The 25,857-nt window shown below is 39.5% G+C and overlaps 1 long non-coding RNA gene across 1 annotated transcript in view; it reads left to right on the plus strand.

The window, feature by feature from the left end:
- The first annotated feature begins 4,398 nt into the window (after positions 1-4,398).
- LOC125700881 (uncharacterized) overlaps positions 4,399-25,857 on the plus strand; it is a 68,401-nt gene continuing 46,942 nt past the window's right edge. Inside the window, exon 1 of the long non-coding RNA XR_007380075.1 lies at positions 4,399-4,487. This is a non-coding gene — a long non-coding RNA (uncharacterized LOC125700881). The remainder of the gene's footprint in view (positions 4,488-25,857) is intronic.

Genomic DNA, 25,857 nt, shown 5'->3' on the forward strand with positions numbered 1-25,857 from the left:
AGAGTAATATTAGGCAGACCAAAAATCTGAATTTTCACCTTTGAATGATACCTAAAATTCAGCTTGAATTACTTAAGAAATTTTGCCCTTCCTTTACTAGACTTTGCTAAGTGTACTTTCCAGCAAAAAAGCAATTTGTCACAAAAACTGCAAAACTTTCAATATGGTCACCTTTAAATCTTCTTCGTTGCTGCTTTTCAAGACAAGCTTTTTCAGCCTTTAGGTTTAGTTTGCAGATTTGTTTGCCGATTTAGTAGATTTACTCTGTTACCAGATGTATTATGTTGCATTTGGCTGTATTAAAATGCATTTTTTAGATTGCAAGTGAATCAGATCTCCCTGTAATAGTAACTCCCTTTCTACTTACACTGCAAAAAGATTTGTGGCAACAAGAAACTTTTCCAGTTTAAAGAAAAAAATCATGATATCATCTTACTGCTGATAGAAATCTAAAATGATGCAGGGCCAGCTCTTTTTTATGTCTAGAAAGGGACTGGCTCTGGTTTCTGCATATGAACAACTGCACCTTGAAGTCAGTCATCTGGCCGGTTTGTTAGTACGCCATGTTTACATCATGCAGTGGAAGTTCCTACTAAAAAGTTGAAAGACAAGGCATCATAGCTTCCTCTGTAAAGGCCCTAAGTTGCTTAAATAAACAGACTAGTAAGACAGTAAAGTTTTTGTTCTATGAAAAATGCTGAGTGGATTTTTTTTTCCCGTTGCTGACGGTGTCCTAGACAAAGTATTCAAATGCTTTCTATACCATTAACCAGACTCTTAAGTAACCTATAGTTCTCCATCTCATATTAAAAACAATAAATAAAGATTGACAGTCCTTGCGTATTTTAGAATTTCTTCAGTCTGTTGTCATTTCAGCCAAAAAAAAAAAAAAGAAAGAAAAAAAAGCATTACTAATTTGGGAACCATGCTTGTGAAAATCCTTTAAATCACTGGTGTATATTCTTTAGCTTGGTTGATACATAAAACAATTGAATTCTAGCAAATGGTCCTCACTAGCTTTCTTTTGAGAGAAGATAAGCTTTGTATTCTATACGTGGCAATAAAAGATCCCTTCTTTGTTCTTGTGGCAACTTGATAGCCATGCAGAAAACTAGATGCATTCATCTAAATTTGAGTTTGTTGAGAATAAATACTTCTCTCAGATTTCAAAATGCTTTTTACCACTTTTTTTCTTAAATTCTACTCCAGGACTTCATGGTTCTGTCCTCAGCATGCTTTGAAAGCATCAAGCACATCGCACGAAACATAGCTCTTTAATCTCCTTTGCAGGCAGTCAGATAATCTTACAGTTAATATCATAATTTTGGTTGAAATGTGTGTGGCTGGAGAGCAAGGAGATTTTGCATGAGCTTCTTGAGCTTACTTTAAGACAAAACAACAACAACAGAAGTTAACCTCCAGACCTGAGGTGATGTGGGATCCTCTTAACTTGTGTGATATGTTTCCCATGATAACATGGGAACATCTCCAGGATATACTTAGAATTAGCGCCACCTTGCACTGAATGATTGTTCGGAAGAATCTGTTGTATTTTGTTCTACAGGTTGTGTGGTTTTGAATGGCAGGAGGTACCAACCAGTAGGAGTTTGCAAGAGGTGAATGTTATCCAAGATTCTCAGAACAGGAATTGCAAGAGCAGTTATGAGGGCTATGTGGCTTCATCAAAGATCCGTGGATGGGCATCAGTAGGAATACTCTATTAACCTGGATTTGCTGTGGCTCATAAGAAGTGCATACATAATCACGGAGATGTACAGAACAGGGACTTCTGTGTTGGAAGTGCGTTGGCACAAGGTGTATATTGCTTCTTACTCTAAGTTTGAAGTGCTAACTTCTTTGACTAGTGAGGAAAATGTGCCATAATGCTGGTGAAACTTTTCCCCAGCACATTTAGTCGCAGGTTGCTGTGGAAAAATAGCTTGCGCACAGCACTGTGCTAATCTGGCTGTATTGTTCCCAAAATGAAGTTAGCTTAAGTACAGCCTGCAATGCTACAGGGAGTGTGGATGTATTTCCAGTGTACTACAAGTAGATAGAAAGAGACGGTACTCAAAAGAAAAGAGGATGTATCTGCTGTGTATCAGTAGATTGTCCCAAAACATCACAAAGGGCAAATTACTTCAGAACTTTAATCAAGGGACTGACTTTATCTGGATAAAAAACATTTCAGCTCTGTTTTCACTCAGCAGCCATGTTTGTGTGATTGTTTCATTTTGCATTTATGGGCCTGACACATTGAAGCACCAGCACTCACGTCTAAGATCAGTTGTGTTAAGACTGCATGCTAGGAATTTTTATTTAATCAAAATACTAATTTAAGAAAAAATTGACAGTGGATTAATTAGAGATTACCAAACAGCAAGCAGACCACTTATTTTTTTAAATGTTACCCCTGCCACAGATATCAAAGGGAGACATTCATTTGCATTCATTTCATTTTTTGCCCATTTATTGCATTTTTCTTTAGATTGGAGGCAAAAATAGAGCCCACATCTTGTATGGCTTAATTCATTACCACCATGGTGTGGTAGCTGCTGAGTTCCAGCCTGAATCACTGATTGAGCATCTGGGAAAGGACCAGTCAGCCCTGGGAGCACAGATGAAGGGAATTCAGCTGTGAGACCAGAAGGGGTGGAGCCTGGCTGCACCCACTTAGACCTCCTTTAAGGGCTGAGTAACCTTGGGGAAGGGTCTCTGGTTGGAGATTCCCCTCTTCTGGAGTTTTCCCTGTAAGCCTCCATGTTCAGAGAGGGGTGAGTATATTTTGTTTGTAACATCTTTCCATTGAGATGGTCCTTCTGGTTTTATATTTTCTGTATCGCCATTGCACCAAATTGTTCTCTCGGATTGTTATACATGGCTTTTGGGTTGTTTTTTAAATTTGTTCAAGGAATTGATAAAATAGAGTTGAAACAAGCTGTTTTTAAAATATCTTCATGTCAGAAATGAAAAGTTGGGGTGATTGACTATGCAATGCATCGTTGCCCTCTTTGATTTTACTGCAGTGAGGACCGGTCAGGCAATCTTCACGTAGTTGTGATGCATCTGGTAGATGAGGTGACAGAAGAGGACTTCTTGTTTTTATTTTGGCCTATTAGCACGCTCAGAAAATGGGGCAGAGCTTTTCTGGAGCATAGTCCAAATATGAAAGTAGAGGCAACCAAAGAATGTTGGAGTTTTAAGTTGGGGGAGGGAAGATTTAGGTTGGATGACAGGGGGAAGTTCTTTACAGAGAGAGTGGTGAGGTGCTGGAACAGCTGTCCAGAGAGGCTATGGATGCCCTGTCCCTGGAGGTGTTCAAGGCCAGGTTTGATGGGGCCCTGGGCAGCCTGGCCTAGTATTAAAAGGGGATGTTGGTGGCCCTGCTTGTGGCAGAAGGGTTGGATTCTTGACGTTCCTTCCATCCCTGGCTATTCTGTGAGTGTTGACTGGGTTAGACTATCTCTGAAGTCCTTGCTTTTGGGTAGTAGAGATACAAGGGCAGACCACAGAAAGAAGCCTGCAGCACTGCTCCCCACACTCAGAAATGGTGAGTCACCATGAAAAAGCAGTATCAGCAGTGGCAATAACTGCCAAGATTTATGAAGAGCTTTTTTGTCTGTCTTTTGTGCCAAGAACAGTCTTGCTTTTCTCAGTTGTTGCAGTCTATTCGATAGCTTTTGAGGTGATTAAATCTATAATGCTTAATTTACTTCCCTTCCACCCCCCCATTATTTTTTTGAACTGACTGCAGATAATGAAAGCCATCTTGCATGCTTAGAAAACAGAGGTTTGCAGAAATGTTCTTCATCTCGGTAATGCATGTTTGAGGCCAGTCAGACTGAACATGGATATATGAGCTTCCTCATCTGCAATGCGTGCAGATTACCTCTAGCTGATCTGTGTGTTTTGCATCACTCGCAATGACTTTGCATATGTTGGTTATATTTTAGGACAACGGTATTTAAACAGTGAACTTGTGAACAGCCATAGTTCATTCCTTTGTGTACCAGCCCTACTGCTATTCATTGCACATTCAAGCACTCTACAATACAGAGGATTTCTAGCAAAGAGATTTTTCTAGCCTTTGTAGTGCATCAAGTGCTTTCTAGCCCTATAAAGCATTGTATGTGTGCATAGCCCAAAAGAAACGTAAAGTACTGCATTTTTCAACACTTTCACTCCACCAAGTCCAATATCCTCATCTTTGAGTGTTTTATGGGGAAAAAAAACCCAACCCAGTGCATTTTTAGATGGATTGCACAAGAGCCCAGAATCACGTCTTTATCCCAACAGAAGGCCTGTTTATGATTCTGTGCTTTGTGCATGTTGCAATTAGTGCTGCTAAACTGAAGCAGCTGTGGAATTGAAAAGAGTTGTCCTCTTATTGCAGAATCTCCCAGAAAGTGCAGATTGTGGGAGGAAGATCCATCAGGGCACCGCAATATGAGGACATAAAACTATGAAAGAGAACATTCAAAGGAGGGGTGATCCTTGTGGGTCTCTTAATTTGGGCTGTTTTATATGTCTGTGGTTCTATGGTCTTTGAATTGCTATCCATACCTAACTCAAACCCTGCTGCAGCAGGGAGTACAAAATGCTGGTGTGTATTTTGTGTAAATAAGACAGCAACCATGAGATGCACTGTGAAATGAATGGTGCTCGAAGCATTGGAGTATGTGAAATAATTTAAAAAAATCCACTTTATGTTGGAAAGGCCTTCAGGTTCATAACTGTTGCGTGGAGAAATTCCTGCTTAAATCTACAATGGTACAGTTTTTTGTGGGCATTCAGAGAGCTAAATGTATCTTCTCTGCCACTTGATAAATACAATATTATGAAAAGATGAGGAAATTCTTTGGTAGAGACGTTTTGCTTTCTTGAATGACATCTTTACGCAGTTTTGTGATATCTTGTGTATCTTAGACTGAGAGTATGTTGGTAACTACTGCTATGTAATCTTCAGAAATTGATCGTTTGCTGTCTTTCGTTCTCTGTCAGCAGTGAATCTGTGTGACGTGAGCGAAGGTATGTGTGTTATAAAAGGGCATATTCAGACCAAATAGGAGAAGATGAGGGTGATCACAAGGAATTCATGTCATTGAAGACAAGGATCTGCCACCTACTTCCAAGAAATAGCGTCTTCACTAAGTTAAAATAACAGAAACATTATTCATTTTAGGTTTATAGACTTGAATTGCTTTATGGCTAAGACTTAGCTGATAACATTGGTAACGTGGAATAATGTGTTTGCACTAGGAATAATGGGATTTTGAGATTTAGTCAGTTCTGCCACTGATCTACTGTGTTGGACTTTGCCAGCACTGTCCCTCCATATCTGCTATAAGAAAAGATGGGTGAGAAATTTGCTTCTAAAGATCTAGTGGAGTTTCACTGTATTGAGATCGTAAAGGTTCCATGTAATCATAGGTTAATGATTATTTGCAACATTATTTTACAAGAAAACATTTTGAATTCCATTTCTTATAATATTTTTTCGTAATTAATTTTGTATTTTGCTGGAAAAAAGTAAATATTTGCTGGGGATGAATATTTCCTGTGCCCCCAAAGGAAATACTAATTTACTTTTCAAGGTTTCATTAAACCATCCCGTGTCTTCTGTGGTGATAAGGCAGCTTGTGGCATTCATGGTCAGCCATTAAATCGCTTGTGTCACCCATATGTTGACGTAACACCACTGCATGTAGATTTAAAATCAGTCTTAAACCAGGTATACTATAAATTTTGGATTGATGGCTTTTGGGATTTTTCACATCTGTCTCTGTAGCATGAATTATTGTCAGTAGGATTAACAAGTAACAGAGAGAGCAGGGACTCAATGTGCACCATCTGAGTGTTACGTAGGCTGTGGTCTGAACAGCCTGGGTGAATCCGATGCAAAACAGTTACCAGCACTTGCCACGCTGTTGCCAATCTGCCCTCATAATGGAAATAAGTGTGTGAATGTGATGGCCTTTCTCCCTGTCTGTTGTCCTGAGAAGATTTCATATATTCGATTAATAACAAAACAACAGCAGCAAACTAGAAACTATTTCAAAGATACAGAGAGGAAGAGAAATAAAAATTCTACATACGTGCTCAGGCAGCCTGGATTCACGGGCAGGGGTCAACAGAAAGAGAGAAGGATCATCTGTGGGTAAAATGTTATATGGGGATTAAGATGTGCAGGTTCATCTTTTGGCAAAGGCCTCAAGAGTGCAGCCAGCTTGTGTGCTCTGTGCTCTGCAAATTCGAGATAGTAAAGTTCCTCTTCACTCACCCTTGGCTGGTATTGTCTGCAAGGAGTCTAAGCCTTTGGATGAGGAAGCTGTTTCTTCTGTACGTTGTAGCATGCCATGCAATGTGCTATCCAGCTTCCAGAATAGTTAAGTCAGTGTTTCCACCTGATATGCTCAATGCTAGATATATTTTGGATCAGTGATTTATCATAATTTTGTGGGTTGGGAGGGAGTATCAGCAGACTTCTTGAATAGTGAGATTTGATATATTTTTTTTTTCCCCCTTTTCTTCAGGGTTAGCACTTCATATTATATATATTGCAAGGCAGAGAAATTGCTCACTTGACAGCTGTGGATAAAACATGAAAATTTAGATCTTGTTTTAAATTCACCAGGGACAAACCTGCTTCAAGGTAATTTATAAATTAAACTAAATCCAAATATTGTCTCCTGACATGTAACTGTAATTAGAAAACTCTCTCGAAGAGGAAAGAGATGCCTGGTGTACAAATTATTTTGCAGCTAAAAATAGGAAGTCTAGAAGTTGGGTGATACCAGGCAAATCATGTGTTGTACGAGCTTTCTTCATTTTGCATTTGTTTTTTTTTTTTCCCAGCTCACCAGCTTTACTGGCATCAATCTTTCTATGTAGAAGTAAATGGGAAGGGAGTCATATTATGAAATGTTGAATTATTTGTGACTGCACAGTTTCTTCACTGCAAATTTGATTTCAGACTTCTTTTCCTCCTCCCTTGTTTCTTTGTTTTCTGCCTTTCTGGGGGGGAAAAAAAAAAAAAAAAAAAAAAAAAAAAAAAACTCTCCTTAGAGAAAAGCTCTTGATATTTTTGCAGCTGTTACTTCAGAGCAGTTCACTGTTTCTTTTTCCAAACTTGCTCCTTGTGATAGCAGCAGCGTACAAATGCTTATATGTAAGAAAATGCAAATGCAAGGGGAGGCCATGTAGTGGCCTTGCTTAGATTCAAGGGCTGTGAGCCTCTGGGCTGCCCTGCACAGCTGAGCTTCAGAATTTTGAACTGCTTTGCTCCTCTTTCCTCCTCCTTTCTTTCCACTCCAATTTTATTCAGTGCAAGGCAGTTCTCTTTGCTTTCTTGCTTTTCACCTGCTCTGTGAGTTTATTTCATTTGAGAAGCTGCTTACCTGTCACTGGCTGCGATGGCAACATTTTAGGCATGGAGGAAAGGGAGCTGGAAGATCTTTGTGAATTCTTTCTTACCAGCCTCATAGTTGCATTTGGGCTCATGAATGAGGGCTATGCTGCCAAGTAAATGCCACAGGCTTTCCCAGCTTTACAGTTCAGTTCTGATAAAAATTCTCAGCAGTGAGAGAATCATTCATTCGAACATATGAATCAGAAAAAGAAAAGAAACAGAAATATCCTTTGCAAGTAGGAGTGTGTGGTAACATATCTCCAGCAGATTACGCTTTTATTCAATTGCTTTGTAAGGGGCCATGAGTCAAAAGGTTTTTTTTGTTTTTTTTTTTACCTAGATCTGCTAAAGTGGTATATGGAAGGACAACATATTTTCTTCACCTTTTACCTCGCAGCAGTAAACATTGTTGCTGCAGACCATTAAAAGCTAGTTGTGTCAGCTCCATTTCTAACTCTGGCACTCTTTCAGGGTTAAGTAGCACTGATATTAATGGGAGGTGACACCACTCAAAACTTGTGCCAAATTCAGGTACAGCAGGCTCCAGGGCAACCTGTATTCAGTAGGTTTCTAATTCTGACCTGTAATTGCAGTCGTTTTCAGAGACATAATGCTTTCCAACTGAGTTTTCTTTACTTTTACTATAAGCTTATTTCATTGTAGCTATCCTGCAGCTGCGTTGTGGATAAAGTAGATGAAAAAAAAATATGTAAGAAAGATACATGTCTTCTGTAAGTAAGAATGTGTAGAATTTGGATAGTTTCCAACAAGGAGGAGTTAATATTAATTAGCATTTTAGATGTTCTCTGTTTGACCCTTGGGAGTATGCACAGCAACTCACACACAGAGTTAAGCAACTTAGTTCATGCAAGTCTACATGGAGCAGAAATCCAGTGGCAACTGCTGCTGTGACTGGGCCAATAATAGTGATAACTAAGTTACTCCCAAAAAACGCAGTTATCTTCTTACTAAAACTATTTTGCGTGGTTGTGGTAGTTTTGAAAGAGGGAAGAAATGCTGTTGAATGCAAGTAGCAGGGTTTTCAATTTCCAAAGGAATCTGTATGTGTTTCTGAAGTAGAAATAACTATATGCAATAGGACATAAAAAATATGCATATACAAGATGAAAATTTGTTTTTATTTGGATTGGAAGATGCATTTTATCCTTAACCTGGGATGTTTCAAGGCTTCTAATTCAAGAAGTTAATCTAAAATCTATTCTTGAAATTGTGACAGTTGTAGGGGCATAGACATTCAATTTTATATGGAGGCAAAATAGACAAGATAAACTCTTTGGCACATGTACTTAGAAAAAACCTATGTTGAAACAAAGACTGCGAAGTAAGTAGGGGATCGAATCAGAAGAATGTGTTTGCTAAGTATAAGTTATGTTTATGCCTGTTGGTAGCTTTGCTAACTGTGTGAAGTAGAAGATTTTGCTTGAAGATAAAATGTATATGAACCCCGCCAAATGTTTCACCATCCCTTGAATGAGTCCTCAGTCACCACACATTGCTGACACTGAACTGTAAAACACTCCTGACAAATTGTTAGTCTCAATTTATTAAGCTTTTTACTTCCCTTACAAATAGGCAGGAGCTACCTTGAAGGTTTCTTCTTTATTGTTTTTGGTTCAATGTATTAGCAAAGTAGATGGTTGTCTCTGAGTGTTGCGAAGTGGTTTTTTCTTGTTCCAAGGTGGAACAAGAAATGTAATGCATGTTACCTGAACTAAGATCATAGGCAAAAGAGCTATCTGATGAAAACACTTGAGTTTGAACTGTTTTTGCAACATAGCCCTCAGCTGTCAGTGTTTTTCTTAAGGCAAGATGCAGAAAAAAGTCTTTATTTCATCATCTGAACTACCATATCTTTAGAAAGTAGAGCTTACCTACTGTGTTGAAGGGAAAATCTGGAGGACAAATGATTCTACTTGATTTATTATACAGCAATCAATACAACTGAGAGTTACTTGAAGACTTCTTCATCCATGGAAAATCTGTTGAGGTAAATAGGGAAACAAATCCCTAAGTGTGATTAAGTCTTCATCATTATTGTATAGTGTTTAAGAGAGTAGTAATGAACACGGGTACTTGCAGAATTAAATGCTGAGGGTTACTACTGAAACCATACAGCTCTTTTGCAGACTTCAGGTGATGAAGTCATTTCCAGGCTTGTTTCCAAGATCATCCTTGCACAGTGAAAAGTGGGGGCTTTAAGCTGAGCTGGTGATGTGAACAAGGCCTGTGTGAGGCTGAAGACTGGGATGCTGCTTCCACCCGTGTGGTACAGCTGTGGGACATGGCTTTGCAGTGCAGGAGGGAATGGTCCTTGCTGCGTGCTGCTGGGGTTCAGTTCTCAGCCACAGGTTGGACTGTTTGCCATTTAGCTTTCTAGCAGTGCCAATAGAACTAGGTTATGACTAGAAATACTTTTCTTTCATAGTTTCAAACAGTCATTAAGGTTGGAAAAGAGTTCCAAGAACATCTAGCCCAACTGTCCACCCCTTACCATCATATCACTAAAGAGCGTTCCTAAGAAGCCACGTGTTCACAGTTTTTGAACCCCCCTAGGGGCAGTGGTGGAATCACTGCCTTTTGCCTGGAATCACTTTCTGAGAACTTCTTCCTAATATCCAACCTGAACTTCCCCTGGTGCAACTTGAGGTCATCACTTCTCATCCTGTCAGTGTCACTTGGCTGAAGAGGCTGACCCTCACCTTGCTACAGCCTCCTTTCAGGCAGTTGCAGAGAGTGATAAGGTCTTTGGAGCCTCCTCTTCTCCAGGTTGAACAGTCTCAGTTCTGTCAGCCTGTCCTCAAGCTTGTCCTGAAGCTTGTGCTTCAAACCCTTCACAGCTCTACTGCCCTTCTTTGCAGTCACTCCAGAGTCTTAATGCCTTTCTTGTTGTGAAAGGCCTCTGTTCAAACTGAACAGAGCACTCCAGGTGCAGCCTCACCAGTGCCAATCACAGGGAGGTGATTATCTCCCTGCTCTTGCTGACCACGCTGTTTCTGATAAAAACCAAGTTCCTTTGTTTCTTATCTTTTCTTTTCTGAAGGTATGGGCTCAAAAGCAGAAGAAATTGCAGACAAGCAAGTGAATTCTTGTGAATGAGAAGGTGATAACACCTGAAACCATGCTGGATTGGTCTTTGTAATTCATTTGGTTATCTAGTTTTATATTTCTTCTTGGATTAAGGGGCTCTGAGGAATCAGAAAAATTGATGCGTTTGGCTGCTGTGTATAAGTATTGTTGGATGTGTTGGATGAAGGAGCAATTGTTGAGTGAGTGGACGTAATGCAACTTACCCTCCTTCAGCTGATGAAAGTTAAGAAGCAGAGAAAACACAACAGCGTGCTCCTCAGCTGCCTACGTACTTATGGCTTGTGGTCAGCTTTGGGAATGTGTTAAAGCCTTTGTTGCGGAAATGAGTTTGTTCAGATGTATATCACAATTTTGCCATCACATTCCTGAAAATGTTATCTAGATTCAGTCACAGGCAGTAGACAACGTGCAAATCTTCCAAGTACAGTCAAGGAGTGATTGTGGATTCTTAGACCAGATCCTGTAAGTGGATGTGTGTCATCCCCCGGAAACATGCCTCAGCATTTCTTCATTTGAAGAAAAAGCCAGAAAGCAGAGCTGACTTGGAAGGAAGTTTGTGTCCAGGGTTCATCTAGACTAGGGACTCTGATTGTTGTCCTCAACTCACAGCATTTAGAAAATGTCTTAAGAATTGTGGATGGGTTTGCAACTGATGTAACAACAATGCTGTTGGCCAACAAGCTGTCTTATCTACGTAACCTTGTTTTGCAGCAAGCTGTATTTCAGGGCGTAGCTAGGGTAGAGGTCAGCATTCATCTGTCATAAATTACTGCTATTTCTCTTGGACTGAATGTATTTTCTTCTGTCCATGTTTTCTTACGCTAGCATTTTTAGAAGTTGCTATGTTATCAGACACTATAGAAATGTCTAGGTTATGGTACTGTTGGCCAATTTTGCAAAGGATTTCTTTTATCGGTTTACTAATGGAAGCTAAAATAAAGGAGTGATGGGTCAAAAATATGGCCATGCTTCTGCAAGTAACTTACATTTTAAGGAATTTTTCAGAGCTAACATGAGTGCTTTCTTCAGTTATGTCCAGTGTGACACCAATAGTCTCTGGATTTCATTTTTTTTATTGTAAGGGAGAGTGAAGAGCTTTCAATTAACCCATTCATTTGTGCTAGAGATAGGACTGCCCATGCACTATACATAGAGAAGAAGATAGGATCTGTTTTACTTTTTTAACTTTTTTTAGTATTTGTCTGAATACTGAGCATTCTGTCATTTTCTCAGTCATTTTAAATTCACGTAGGAGCAAGTTTCCTGTATCTTCAAAAATACAGCATTTTTTGCTTCACTGCAGAGGAAATTGCTGCAAACTATTGTTTTTCTGTTTTTCCTTCTAGAACTTAAGCAAAGCTCACTTTAAACTAATACATCTATCTTTGATTTCCATAAACGTCCAACAAACTTTGAATGTCAATAGGTGTGAGTTTTTTATTTATTTATTTATTTTCCCACATGAAGGAATTCGGTGATAAGCCTTTGCTTCATCCACCCTTCTATGTCAGATGCCATTTTGTCAGATTGCTGTTCTGCTGCTATCTGTCACACAGCAGAAAAACGTAACGGGATGTTGGTGGGAAGGTTCAACCTCTACTGCTGTCACACCAACATCCACCTCTGATGTCATGGGCCAACAACATAAAATGAGAGGCTTTCCTTTCAGAACAGCCCTCGTGTATTATTAGCACAATCTGATCATGGGGTAAACAGCCTTGTTCTTCTGAATTTCAAATCTGCATGTGCCCGAAGGTTCTTATTAACCAGCTCCATTTGCTTCAGTCTTAATGTACATAATGTTAGAAGGATGGTCCTGTTTTTTTTTTTAAATGCAGGTAATACTTTTCTTTCATTGTTTTTTTTCTGGTTAGTGGTCAACATAAAATTGAGGAAGGCTCAACTGCAGTTACCAGACTTGCTTAGTAGAAACCAGATGAGTTGAGAAGCAGCTTCAGTGCAAATTGTACCCTGCAACAGCCAGCACAGTAATGCATAAAAAAGACATAATAGATGAACTGCAGAGCAAACTGAATTAGATACAGTTACAGCACCATAATGAACTGGTGCCTTTAGTAATTAGCTAGGACTGAAGTGATCTACTGTGGATTATATTCTTTGAGTCTCTAATAATCTAAGTCACATTTCCCCTCGTTGACATTTACCAAAGGCCTCAAGTTAAATGTATTTTTCTGGTGTTTCATAGCTCACTTTTGAATGCTCAAAACCTGCATGTTAATGTTGAGAGCTTCTGTTTAAATTGTCCTTTCTGCAATTTTGCATGCTTCTAACTTTATTACAATTCTGTCCTTTAAGTCTGATATATCAGACATTACAGCAGTTAAATTACAGTATAAAACTTGTCTGCATTCAAAATTGGTAATAAAATTTAGGTCTTTTTCCCTGAAACTAGATTTTTATAGAGCTATCTCCCCAAGGGAACATCCACCAACTTCTTGAGGGTTTCACCAGTGCCCAGAGCTGTATTTGGCATGCCCAGCATTGAACACACTGCTTCTGGGCCCCATCTGCATGGTGAAGCTTGGTGTACTCAAAAGTGCAAAATGCAGTGCTGCTGTGGCATCGTGCTCAACCTTCCCAAAATTGCTGCTTTTCAGGCTGCCTCCTCTTTTTCTTCTGTTGCTTTATTTTGTAGATTTTACGTTCTTTTTCAATTCAAAAAATATTGCTCACTGTGCGTTTTTATACTTGCTGCACTCTTCAAAGTTCAAAATAATGAAGTTTTATATCATAACATAAAAATGGCATTTTGAGTTTTGAGCATATGTTGCTTACTTGTTAAAATTTGATGGTCCTTGAACTTGTGCGAGTTTTCTCAAGTTACTCTTTCCATTTCTTCTCCATAACTTTGAGGCCCATAGTCTAACTCCAGCAGAGGAGCTGACGGTTTTGTCAGTCGGTTGCCTTTCAGAATGGGAACTTCATGTGGAAAGGTATCTAGTCTCATAACAGTCACATTAACTTGTTTGTTTCTCATGCTAAGGAATCCTGACTCCACTGAAAAGAAAGAGCACTACTCTAGTATGAATAACAGACAGTGATAAGTGCTTAGTTAAATATTTTTACTGTCTTCTCTCTTTTAATGTATCTTTGGAGTTGTCATCTTGTACCTAAACCTCAGGCTGTTGTATGTCAGGTGTTGGCATAAGGATCATGAGGCTGAAAAACAGACTTGAGCAGTCAACAAACTTAGTATTTTCATTTTGCTCGAAACATGTATATGTGGATAGTACTTACTAGCACTTATTTGCATAGAGAAAAAGCCTTTAAATTCTGCTGCTTATCTGGTCTTCAGCCCCGTAGCATTTATAGCAAAGATGCTGTTAGCTGAGTTGTGTTATTTAATCTGGTGTTTAAAAGAAAATGTCAACCAGACCAGCTATGAAAATTAAACTATTCCAATGCCTTTAGGACTTTTCTTCCATTGGCTTCAACCTAAAATAAACAGATTTTTTTTTCCTGTTCTTTACTGAAATCTGTCTTCTGTCCCTGTTTCTCCTTCTGTGTGACTGAACTTCTGCATCTGCTTTTCCTTGCTTCTTTCCAGTATGTTTCATTGCTCCTTGCTTGTGTTGCACTTCATTTCCTCTTCTGTTTTTATACTTAAACCTTTCTAACCACCTGCATTTTTAATGATCTATTTTTTGAGATGAGCCAAATATGCAGCGCTGCTGGGATTTCCTGTCGCTCTGCCTTTCCAGCATTGCCCTTCTTGGCTCTTGCTCCGTGATTTGTGCTGTGCCTGTAGGACTGCTCCTCAGAAACAGGTGGTGGTGCCTTTCTGCACCTTTCTGGTTGGGCTTTATATATATATATTTAAATTTAGCTTCTGGAATGCCAGCCAGAGGATTGTTTTACATTTCAATTTTACAACTATTAGGAATGCAAAAACCATTAGCGCTAGACTGTTTCTTTTCTTCTGTTTGTGCAGCTGATTGAGTGTTTCACACTGAGTTTTCTTACAAATCCAGCTGAGACAATTCTTGATTGTCTGTGTTAGCTGAGGGTAGGGAGTGTTCTATATAAAGCAAATAGCACTGTTAATCCAAACCCTGTCTGTGCCAGTGTGAAAGACTGTGCTGTGAGAGTGGGACTGAGCAGAGCAGGGCAAATGCCAGAAGTGACTGGGAAGCGTAAGGATCCCTGAGCTTCAAGCGTCCCAGTGGAGTACTGGGAAGGAGGGCACACTGCTTCAGGGCCTGGGCGGCTTTGCTGGTGTCTTCACACCTACAGCAGCGTTGGCTGCACAGCCTGGGCTGGGCTGAGGCGTAACCTGCACAGGGGACGGCAGTACTGTGCCACATCGCCTGGGCTGACTGCCCTCTCTGGTCAGATGTTTCTGAATAAGTTTAAATCTAAAACCAGGTCAGCTGAAAGGAGAGAGAGTATGAAATATACACGAAGGAGAAGTTAAATTCTGTGCTGTCCCACGGGCCTTTCTCAGACACTTTTGGTACATCAGTGAGGTGGTATCTCCCTAGTGAGGAGCATGCTGGATGCCTGCTGCATCGTGGCCCTGCTGCCGAGGGCTGGGGCTGTCCCACAGCAGCTGGAGGAGGACTGTTACAGGCTGATCCTCCAGCGCATTCCCTGGCTGCGTTATGACCTGGCATAAATATAACCTGAGGCAAAGGGAAGCAGACTGTCTCACCATAGCCCACCAGGCCCCTGTGCAGAGTGGCTAGTCACAGCACAGCTGCAGAGGGCAGAGGCAGATGTAAGACTGACTTGTTCAGAAATATCTTGCCAGAGCATTCATGCTCTTCACTTGCCTCCTGTGATTTTTTGGACTGTGAATGAGGTACGTAAGATGAATCTGCTGATTTGTAGTATCGTATAGCACTACTGAAATTGTGCCTGAGTTGTTACATTTTGGAAAAGATGCGGTGGAACCTCTACTTGGGTCACTTTAATTTCTTCGAGAGGAGGAAGTTATTAAAAGAGGCTTTCTAATCCCAACCGGTTCCACAGCAAAGTATTTTATTCCATTCCCATCACAAGTGCTAACAGGGATCTTGGCCTCCCCTCCTTTTAAGCCCTGTTGCAGAGGTACACAAATGAAAAGTGGGGATTTTATTAGCACCTTTATTAGCTCTGAGGTAGGTTATTTAAAAGATGGAAACATGACCATTCAAGTGTCCTTTTTAAAGAGAATTGGGAAGATGTACAAGAGTGAGCTGGACTTCTATTAAGATTGAATGAACATTAACAATACTCCTGAAATCTCCTCTTGTGCTGTTGAGTTTTTTTAAATGTCAGTAATCACAATGCAAAGACCTCGTTTTTCTTTTTTGTAAAGTGGGACGTGCCTGCTAACCTGAAGAGCCATCTAGGCAAAGCCATTGTAAGACAATGAAAGTGGAAGTTAGTATTAAAACGAGCTCGTGGTTTGTTTTTCTTCATGTTTGAAGAATGATTGATATTGGAGTGATGGATTTGTGATCATGATAGACTACTCTGTTTGCTGTTGACTCATGAGACATTTGCATTGCACTCACAGTCATATTAGAAATTGGAACAGCCAGGTTGCTGCTGAACAATTTTAATGAGAAGTGTCCTGTAAAGGAAAAATGACAAGTCTGGTTTAGAACACCAGATTAAGGTACTGTCTTTCCTTAAAAGTAAGTTTGGATTATTATTTATAGTTGTACAGTTTCTCAAACCGAACTTAAGGTGAAAAACATTGCATTTGATGCGAGACTTCTCCCATCCCTTATGTAGGTAATAGTTAAGGTTGTTTTTTAAGAGCTGTAAGAAGCCAGAATCAACAAAACCAAGCCATTCATTCAGAAGAGTTTGCAAAGGAACAAATTAATAGAAGGCTCATTTTAAAGAGCAAGTTGACAGTGCTGGTGCCATGTTACCTCTGTGTTTCAGTGCGAATATAACAGCATTTTGCGTATACTTCTGCTTTATTTAAATGTACCCTTTGCACATCATCATAATATAGCTTTGAATGGAAAAATCTGAACTTTGGTTAGTGATATATTGTTGGAAGAATTGTTGGAATGAGGCAAAGGTTAAGGTGGTCATTCATCCAGAACTCCAGCCAAGCTCTAAATGAGCCGTTCTTTATCTCTGGGTAAGTTCAGATCGCTTTCCTTTGTGACTTCTTGTTTAGCTTTGTGTGCTTTCATCTGAGACTAAAATAAAAAGACCTAAATTCTAAAAAGATATAAGGTAGCTCCTTTTCAGAGATTCTATAGATCTGCAATAGTTGGATCTTTCTTTTGGGCATTTATCCAAGCCTAAACAAATCTCTGCGTAGTCTGAGGAACGAGAACTGAATTGATATTACACAAACTGCTTCCAGAATTGAAAATAAAACAGCCAGCAAGCGCGAAAGGCAGAGTAAAACAATTCTGTCTTTCCCAGCTGAATAAGAAATAAGCAGATTGAGCCTCTAGTCTTTTTCCTTTCCACTTCACCTGGAAAAGCTGTATTTTCAGGGCAGAGTATATTAACTCAACTTAGGAAAAAATAGCTCTAACTCTTGGATCATCCCAGTCCACACAACAATGGGGCAGGGAATGGAGCTTGATTTGTTGTTCAAAGCAATCTTCCAAGTGATTTCTACAAATCATTTATGGTCTGTAAATATGGTTCATTTTGCTCTATGCAGAAGCAAACTGTCTCGCTACTCCTTGAGCTTGTACGTGCTGTTTTCATGTACTCCTGGAGTAAATTAATGATTTTGTGTGCACACATTTTCCATTGCTCATTCTGAATCTTCTGCTCTCATTAATACTTGAGTTTAATTGCATCAGTATCAACTCAGTAAAGCCAGTTGTTTCAACTATTTAAAACAAGTTTATAGGATACATTGGCAGTTCTTCCCACTTCTCCCCGGATGTGGTTGATGGGTATCTTAGATTCACCTGTTGTGTTCAGGGAGAATTCCTTCATCCAAGCAAACCCTGCCTTCTTCTCCTTTTAAACATAGAGTTTTGGAGCGTTCCCAATGAGAGAACCAGAAATTCTTCCTCTGTGTGTGAAACACAAAACCATGTGTTTAAAACCTAGATGTTAATTGAATTAAAAAGAAAAAACATTGCTGTTGTCATGGAGAGATGTTCATCTGTGTGTAGTGAACTGCTATGTTTGCTTCTTGTTTGTGTGATGGTATTTACTTAGATTTGGAGTCCTCCTTTTTTGGGGGGGGGAGTGTTACCTATGGCATTGTACTGGAGCAGAGAGGAAAGAAGGATCCATTTTTCTTTGTTCTCCATTTCGCATGCTTGGGCATGAGTGTTATACAGAGCCCCTTCAGTCAGTATCTTTGACTTTGCACTCTTAATTCTGAAGGCATAATCATGATGTTTTCACTGTGTAAGTGGGGAGAATTTGTTTCAGATTTATCTTTCCCCTTGAAGTGATGGTTGTATCTAGGCGCTAAGAATATGCAAGAGGAAAATCTCACATTAGTCAGTCTGCTGCTGGTGGTCGAAAAAGGCTTAGAAACAGCATAAAGGTCAAAAATATTGTAGCTGTAAATGGAAATGTTTAAAGTTGGAGGGAGAGTTATGGATGAGGACAGCATGAATTAGCACTGGAACCATTCTCTTCCATTATTTTTCGAAATGACTCCTTTAGTAGTGTTGAAATCAAGATACTCAAGTTGGAAAATTAATGAGAAGGAACAGCAAATAATTAGGAACAATGCCATGAAGTAGTTAAGTACTCAGTGTACTGAAATACCTGATCCCATAACTGCTTATATATGAGTACAGAACAAAGAGTAGATTGCACTTGTTTCAACAGGCAAAAGTAGTCTTGAATGCAGATAACTTTGGCATTGGATGCTTGGAGGGAGTTGAAACCGAGACAAGGATGCTCTCCTGGTCCTGTACCAGTTAGGAGAGAGAGTCTGCTTCTGACTGGTGAATAAAAGCTAATGGGAGTTGTGTTCTCTTTGCTACCATATGGGATTGAGGGGGATTGAGCGCTTGAGCTTTGCGGAGGCACTCCTGGGTTGTAGTGGGGAGGGAGAAGCAATTTTCTGAAAGAAAGAAATCCAATTCAAAGGCGAATGGGGTAAACTTGAGGAAACTTCCAACCAGACTGCTACAATCCATCTGTGATCTGAACTTTTGTGTCTGCATGGAACATCGCCTTCTCGAGTATGCAAGTCCAGAAACATAACAGGTGGTGCATAACAAATATTGTGTTACACAGTGGTCAGAAAGGAAACATTTCATTTTGCTGTTTAGTGAACTACAGAAAAGTGCTAGAGAATTGGAAATAACCTTGAATGCTCTGTATTACCGCTATGGGTGTTTAAGGATGGAAATTCTTCCAATACCTTACCTTCACGTAAATGGCACTCCTCAGCTAAACCTCCAGATCTACCCAGCTGTTGCTGTTGTCACTGTATGATGAATGTATGACAATACATTATTTTAGCTTTTATTCCCTATTTTAATTGTTTAAAGTGAGCTGTTGGATGAATATTACCTAGAAATTCTTCTGCAAACCCAGAAAAGTATTTTGAATGGCTAAGATCCTCTGTGAGTCACTGAATAACTTTCTTTTCCACTCCTTATTGGGAGAAAAGGAGCCTTAATACAAATGCTTAGCTCTATTGATGAGCCTTTATGATTTATTTATTTTTTTTAATGCATGAGTGGCTTTTGCTTAGAGAAGAATACAAGGATTTCTCAAGGTTTTTCTCTGAAACTCATGTTTAGTTTTCCTTTATGGCCTGGAGATAAACAGCTATCATGTTTTTTTGATTCAGAGAATCCTGAGAGTCGAATGGCCATTTTTAATGGACTGCTGTGTCTTTTGCTTCACTTTGTGTTTTTCTTCTTTGCTGTTAAGAATTTTTCACTTTGGAAATGAAAATTCACAAGTCTCCAAAGCTCTGGGAAGTCACAAAGATCATATGGCTTTGCAGACTTGATTGCACATTCCACAGTGCACCAAGTATGCCACAATGTGAACACTGCTCACAGATTTTACATTTTTTAAAATGCTGCGTTGCTGTTTTGGGACACTATCTGAAGTTGCTCTGCTGTTTTTTTTTTAACTTAGAAACATTCTTGCTCCAGCTGGATAGGTAGTGTAAATGACAACCAGCTGAGACATCACTTCAGCCTTTTGAGTGCTATAAAATGAAATATTTCAAGGCTCTTCGTATCCCACATAGCACATAAATGGTGGAGCAGTTCTGTTGCAAGTTGTAAGTAATAATGACAGCTGATCTGAATTGACTTAAGCATACAGTTAGGATTCACTAACAGCGTAAAGTAATCCAGGAGAAAAGCACTCTCACTGAGCGATGCTGTTGCGGTGCAGTATCTCAAACAGGTTTTGTCATACTTGTTGGGAACACAGCTGTCCATAAATCCCAGCCACAGGACAAACCATGGCCATACAAGAATGAAACAGAAGTAAGTTGAACTTGAAGTGAATTATGAATCTGCTCCTTCACGCATTAACTTTAGTTCTTCAAATAACTTCATATTTTTTATGCTGATGATGCTGTATTCTTCATCACCATAAATCATTGCTTTATGCTGATGACACTGTTTATCTATCACCATTAATCATCTGTAATGCTTGAGAAGGAAATGTTAGTGAGGAATACAATTTATTAAACATCACCCGGTGGGTGGCCTAAGAAGGTGGATTACCTGCAGACCAAAGAGGACCATCATAATGCAATGATCCAGAGAGCTCCAGGCTTGTGAGCTGGGAGTGGGAGCTGTCAGCAGAGGCAAACAGGGCTGGGACAGGCCAGAAGGAGCAGAGATGATGATGATGATGATGATGATACAGAGTAGTTGGAAGTCTGGAGAGGCTGGGTGCAGGGTAGGGGCCAGCGAGGAGCGGGTGATGTGGGATGGAGTTGTTCATAGAAAGGCCACAGCACATCTCGGGAGCAGCGCAGAGTTCTGGTCAGCGGTGCTCTGTGACACTTTGGGAAACTGTGGTTGAAATAGATGGTACTTGAAATTTAACTGTTCTTCCCTTGAGGTCTCCCTGCTCTTCGGAAATACAGAATGCCTTCTGATATTTCACTTGTCTGATCGGGGAATAATCAGTTTTTGCAAATCAGGGAAAAGGCTGACAAAATAAATGCCTCAAGCCATAGCTATTACTAAGAGAGCTCCAGACCTTTACTCGGTTCTTTGATCCAGTCTTTGATTGGATAATCTGTCTGTGCTATGAACTTCGAAGACCACGTTACTTGTTTGTCATCTGCTGAGATTATTTCCATCCCTGTCCACTTGAATCTGTGCATTTCCCATAAGGCACAGATTACTTTTTCATTTTTAATTTTTAATTTTTACCACACTTTGATGGTGATATTATACGGGGTCAGTGCTCAGTCAACTGTTAAATAAATTGCAAATTCTACAAAACACAGCCAGCAGAGTCATTACTAACTGTAATGCTGAAACTTCAAGCAAAATTACATCTGGCTACAATGCTATTCAGATGCATAAATTATACAGCCTCTGATTATCTTAAAGAAAATTCAGCTATTAAACTTACTTTATGGGCACAAAACAAGGGGAACTGCCAAAAGGAATCTGTGCATCCTAAAAGTCACAAGAAGAAAAATAATTGGCAAACCTTTTCCGCCTGCAGTTTTATAGAATGTTCTCTCTCCCTCCTGATGTTCAATCAGCCTCCACCAGTGGCACAGATAAAATCATACAACAGCAGAACTAGTAGGGGAACGCAGCCTGTGTAGCTTTTGAACAGCAGGTGGGTCGAACATTTCAAATCTGACCCCAAACAGCACATATCTTTACATGGGGAGCTAGGAAGGAGGCTCTCCAGGGAAGAATATTGTAATTCAGCGCAGAGCACAATAAGTCAACTTGGTCGCGGGCAGCTACAGAGTTCCTTTGGAAAGCATTCTGGCTGCCACTGTGCACGCAAGGAGTCAGTCCTCTTCACGTGCAAATAGGTCCCTGATGGGTCGTGTCTGTATTAAGGCTGGAGAGGAATGGGGACTGCAACCCACAGTGGTTGTCTGCACAACAGCTGAAATGCATATAGATTACAGATCAAACCTATGTCATTAACCTCTTAAACACAGAGGGAGGGCATACTGCTTCTTTCTTTGTCCTCCCACCCCTAGCTTTATGTCTGTATTAGCAGTGTTAAATCTAGAGCTATCGTTAAAGAATACGTGGGCCACTTGTTTAAAACAGTCCTGTCATTACATCTGCTGAGTTGCTTAAATGTATTTTAAATCATTCACATATTTGACAAGTAATTGCCAAAATAGGTTATATGTCACTGACCTTTATCAAAGTCTGTTTTTTCCGAAGTCTTGTCTCACGGTTCTCTCCTGTGAAGACATTCAGGGAAGATAATTGCTCCCTAAACTAATTGCCTTCTCTGGCACACTTTTCTGGGCTTCTGCAAGATAGGAACTTACACTATTTGTTCCTACAATAGGTCTGATCTCTCTTGTTTGGAAATTAAAGCAGGGACCCAGGTTCAACTTTGTTCCATTTAATTTCCTTTCTTCCTCCCTTTGTGCATTATTTCTTGCATTATGAAGCATTTCTGTGCAGATCTTGCAGAGGACATCACTGTTTTATGGCCTACTATGTGGTATTGTGTTACGCATGTACGTGTGAGTAAAAGGAGTCCCAGATAATGCCCTTGCACTCGCTGAGGAGCGTACTGAATTACTGTCACAAACCGTATGGAATGTAGATCCTCACTGATTAGTGATAGGTATTTGGTATTTCCTTCCATGCTCATCTTTGAGTCTCAGTGAAGTGAAGTTTCTAACAATGTTCTTTGTTTTAACTCAGCGCTATCATAGAGTCCACCTAAATCCACCAGATAGCATACTTTTATCCAAACAAAATGCTTCAGCCACTCATGAGCTGAAGCATTTTGGTAACTCTTAAATGTGAGCAAAAATACGAATGGTATTGAATCATAGCATGGTCTTCGTGTAAACTGTTGTCAGGACACAGAATTCCCATGTTGTTACAGAAGAAGTCTAACTTTGCTTTGGAGACAATTCTGTCTCTCTAGGAAAACATGTGAAAATGCCCTTGCCCAGTCCATTTATTAGCATCTGTAAGCATTTCCAGTGAATTCCATGGGTAGCAGTGAATGTCTTCATTAATAATAATATCATCTTAATTTATCAGAGAGATAGGAACATCTTTTCATTTTCAGCTGCAAGGAAGACAAACATATCTTAAAAATCTGATGCAAAGCTCAAGACAATATCTGCCATTCTCTTTAATTGTTTTCTATTAATTTTAGAGTATTTCGTGAAATAGAATTTGTCAGTTCTTAATTGGTTAATTATGCGAGGCTTTGATTTCCCTACTTTGTTTAAGCAGGACTTGGAGAGAGGGCAGAGTGTGGTTCTTTTTTCTCTCTCAATGACAGTTAGTATTTTCTTAACTGAGAATAGCATGATATACAGAGGAATTATTTCTACTCAATGGGTAACAGAAATTATCAAAGTACTAAATTGCTGAGATGACCTCTTTTGGCTATCTAAAAACAAAAAAAATTAAAAACAAGAATATATTTTAAATATCAATAACATCTCTCAGGTTACCAATGTAGAGCACTTGAAATCTAATGTATACTGCTCACAGCAGGTTAAAATTAAGACAATGGAAGTTGCTGTTCTTACACTGCAAAGCAAGACAGTAGTGGTAGATAGCTGTGAGGTGGCAATTGGTTAAGTCTTTATTTCTATCTCTGCTACTGTTTTCCTGTGGCACTGTGGGGGAAAGCATCTTTTACCTTCTATTTTTACTCTTTTTTTTTTTTTCTTCCCATTCTCTTTATTCCTGTAATCCACCTAATATATTAATTTGCTGTGCTTATTGGCTGTTGCACTGCACTCTGCGTGCTCCATGTTCCAGGAGGTAAATCCTGTTGGTGTAAAATACTGCAGAGGACCTTGTCAGTGGTAGCAGTGGACAGAATCGTGTTCTTTTCTGGAAATCTTACTCAGAAATACCAACTAATTTGGAATACCTCATTTCTGAATACGTTTCCAAATGTTGCTTCATGTCAAAACTCTTTTATGTTCCTGTTTTATTTGCGTCCTGCCGTTACTCTGCTGTATGGAACAGGCTCACTGGTCAGGTTGTAGCCTCCTGATGCTCCAAGGTCTCTGGGGGACAAATAGATTTGTGTCTTGGGAGCAATTCAGGGCAGTGCACTGCGGGAGACAGACTCCATTTTGTGCATTCTAAATTCATGGAAGAAAAAGTTTAGACAGATCTCTGCAGGAGCTATGGAATGATTATAATTCTCAAGAGACACCACTAACTGTTTTTCCATATCTAAATATTTTAGGGGTTTGTTTTGACAGTTCTTTCTAAATTCGAGGAAAGTACACTTTTTTTAAATGAAAAGAAATATTGCAATATTGAAAACCCTGCTGTCAAGTAAGCAAATAAGCCAGCAGCCCTGAGTGTTTGGCCATATTCCTTACGCTCCTTATCGTAAAATACTCATTTTCTGAAAAAAGCTGTTTTCAAGTTCATCACCATTCCAGACGTGTCACAAAGACTGTATTTCCAAGCTTTATGGAAAACAAAGTGCTTGCGTTTTGGTAGAGCACTCATAACAGCAAAATGCTTAGGTAGAAAACATTGCATTCTCAGAAAAGGAAGAATCACGTCCCACTTAGATATGAATCGTAAAAAATCAGATGTCTACTTCACAGGTTCAATGGAGAGCTATTTTAGCATTTTAAGCATCTATTTTCCAATTCCAGTTCTAGTTCTGGTACTTTAGACTGCAGTAAATTAAGAGACAACTGTTAACACATTTCATTGTATCCACCTTGGTGGAGGTCTGGTGGGGTGTTGGACCACTAAACTACAGTGAGTGAGCATTTTTTAAACTGCGGGGTCCCGCAGCCTCCATCCCAAAGTTTGAGAGATTTACTCTGTATTTCTTCTAAACTTTATTCATTCCCTTTCCCATAGCCTAAACTTCAAGTAAATCCACAGATAACTGTTACCCCGGTGTTTTCTATCACTGTACCTGGCTTTCTACTTTGGAGATTCCAGTGTTTGTGATTTTATACTACAGACGCACGCTTCTTCTACAAAATGTAAAAGGAAAAAAAAAGAAATATTCTACTTAGAATCGTAAATATGATTTTTACATGCAGTTAAAATGCATGAATGTCTTCTGTGCGTTTGTTGTGTTTTCCTATCTTTTGTGTTTTTGTGACCTCGAGCTGAAGTTTAAAAAGAAATTGGTGAAACTGTTTCTTTCCATTGAGTGATTTTAAAAAAAAAAAAAAAAAAAAAAAAAAAAAATCTGTTCCATATTCTGGGTTGTAGTAAATGAAATTTTGCACTCCTCCTTCTGGTTTTGCATTTAAGGAGTCTGCATGCTTGGAGGGTGAGAGTGAGACTGTCAGTATTTTTGGTTGAAAACAGTTTTAAAATCCATCTCTAACTGTGAAATACGTCATCTAGGGAGCATATAATTTCTTCTGTTAAAATGCTCTGTGTATATAATTTAAAATAACAATGCAGGCAGATATGCTGATATGGTGGCTTTAATTTCAAGGATCTTAAAAAGAGAACTATTTCTGTTTTCTTGGGATCATAATCTGATGGTCCTTGACATGTGAAGCAATACTTCACTATTTAAGTGCCTCCAGTAAGATCCATGAGTTTACTGAAAACTGTGTCAGATGAGTGAAGTTGTTGATGTGGTGTAGTGAGATCAGTAAGCAGTTGAGAGTTTTGTGCAGTCCACTAAGTAGATTTTTGGGGCTGCAGACTCATGCCTATGCTGTAGGTAGCCATCTGCTGAAGAACTGTTTTGCTGCGAGCGTTGGCAGAAGCACGCATCTCTGCAGGTGTGGTAATGTCTTGTTACAGCTGTGCCAGCTGTGGATTGGGCCCACTGAAGCCTCATTTATCTGAGACTTACATGATTAAAAATGTGCTATTTAATGCACTGGGGAAGCTGCCTTCAGTTTAGAAGTGCTAGCAATTCTTACTCTTTTATATGTTCCGGGAGCCCAATAAACATCATCTCCTTCAGCTATACAGCGTAGCTGTTCTAGATGCCTGGTTGCTTTCTTGTATTCTGCAGCCTTTCTAATTAAATTGGACTTGGGGATTTGAAACTGAATTGTTACGGAATGTAAAACAAGAGGCTGTAGTTGAGGACTGGCAAATCTTGGACTTTAGTACCGTGGAAAGCTAGAGGAGGTTGAATTTGCGTTCCTGTCTTGTGGCCATGTCCCACCACAGGACTATCTGCATGCTGGTCTAATGATGTTTTCTGTCACCTATTATTCTCTAAATAACTCCTGTTTTTAAATGAGATATGGTATTTTT

This window comes from Lagopus muta, chromosome 15 (genome assembly GCF_023343835.1).
Source record: "Lagopus muta isolate bLagMut1 chromosome 15, bLagMut1 primary, whole genome shotgun sequence".
NCBI lineage: Eukaryota > Metazoa > Chordata > Aves > Galliformes > Phasianidae > Lagopus > Lagopus muta.